General features: G+C 41.9%; 1 protein-coding gene across 1 annotated transcript in view; it reads right to left on the reverse strand.

Annotated features, from left to right (window-relative positions):
* Positions 1-1,663, reverse strand: part of SHROOM2 (shroom family member 2) — a gene marked incomplete at its 5' end in the record, with an annotated part of 43,233 nt that overhangs the window by 6,226 nt on the left and 35,344 nt on the right. The gene's annotated exons all lie outside the window — the stretch shown is intronic.

Raw genomic sequence — 1,663 nt, forward strand, 5'->3', positions numbered from 1 at the left:
CCTGGGGTTATGAACAGGGAACAAAATCTACTTCTGCATCGTACAAAGCAGCCCTGTGCAAACTGGCTCTGCCAAAGGACCAAACAAGCATCTTTGGCTGTCACTGTCCTGTGCCAGGCGAATATACCACCTCATTTGCAGTTTGTCGGGGTTTCTCTAGTATAATCCCCCATTGCCTGCGATGTGCATGCCCTGGCTTTGAAAAAACATGTCAGGTGCATCACCAGCAGAGCCAGACTGAGAACCCAGATCTCCTCCCTCAGTGACCTGTGTTCCATCCTTCCTGCCTGGCTACCGCCCTGCATTTGGGCAACAGGGCTTGTTTCTTACATCGCCATTAGCTTTCACTTGTGTACAAGGGGTGGAAGTCAGTTCAGCTAGTCGTCAACCCTAACATGAGATGAATCACACACTAAAAATGCCTCATTAATTTAAACGTAGATGCCTATTTAGTGTTCAGCTAATTTCAGGTAAGAAAAATTTCCAAAGCGTTCTCTAAACATACATCTCTGAGTGCAATTTCTAAATGAGAATTTCACCCTTTAAAATAGTCATTACTTCACAGTACTCCTTCAGTTTTTTTTTGAAAAAAATTACTCATGACATTCTTTAGGAACTCTGCTTTCTAAACGCAAGTCTGATTACAAGTCTTCGTGATTACCGAGAAACATACTGATAGCAGCTACCGCTCTCAGACGCCACTGAACAGTCATTGCCAATTTATTTTGGGAACAAAAAAACCCACCACCACCAAAGTCTGCCTTCTTCACAGAAAGCAACTACACTGTGAAAATTTAACAGCCTTTTTGAAGGTAGAAATTCGACACATGGATTATCCGGGCCGGTTTTCTCCTTTTTGATTTAATATACTCAGGCCAGGTTAATCTGGATTTGGGTTATCTGTTAGTCTGGGTGCCCAAAAGATTAAGGTAGTAAGCAGTTCTACAGATGCCCGCTTTACTGACTGATTAATCTGCAGGATTTTATTTTTTTTTTCCCCTTCTCTCAATGCAAATGCAGTTTGATTTGGATTATGTAGGTCACAGTGCTACGCTCTCATTTCCCTCAGCTGACATGCACATGCATGAACGATGCTGCTGTTTTACCATCCGGAACACAACAGGATACTGTTGTGCTCCATGTTACTATCTCGAGTTTTTCACTTCTGCAGCTGTGCTGCAACCTTCTTGAATGAAAAAAAGCCATATGAGTGCTCAACATTTACCAATCTGGTCTGACAATCCAGATCAGCGCTCTCATAAAGTTTCTTTCTTTAAAAAGCGAAAAAAAAAAAGCCATTTTCCCAGTAGCATCCTATTTAGATGTCCCCAAGCAGCTGAAGCTAGCCTCCAAAGGACCACTTTTGCAGGTGAGAAAGCCATAAGTACTCGCCCCTCTTTAAGACTGTCATATCTATTAAGAATTGGATTATGATCACTGATTGCTTCCTACCCAGATGAAGCAGCCTTTGGACGCGGCAACTGTAAGCTCACTACATGCTTTTGCTAACCAGCAGAAAACCTGTATTACGTTCAATATCTACTGAACCAGAAGAGCTCCAATCTACATCTTGAAACTGGTAGATGAATAATTTATAGCTGTGAATTCTGTACCAGTGAACGAGAAAACAATAAAATCTCATCTTTTTCCAGTAATTCCTGCT

The sequence above is a fragment of the Fulmarus glacialis genome, unplaced genomic scaffold (genome assembly GCF_000690835.1).
Source record: "Fulmarus glacialis isolate BGI_N327 unplaced genomic scaffold, ASM69083v1 scaffold31945, whole genome shotgun sequence".
Lineage (NCBI taxonomy): Eukaryota > Metazoa > Chordata > Aves > Procellariiformes > Procellariidae > Fulmarus > Fulmarus glacialis.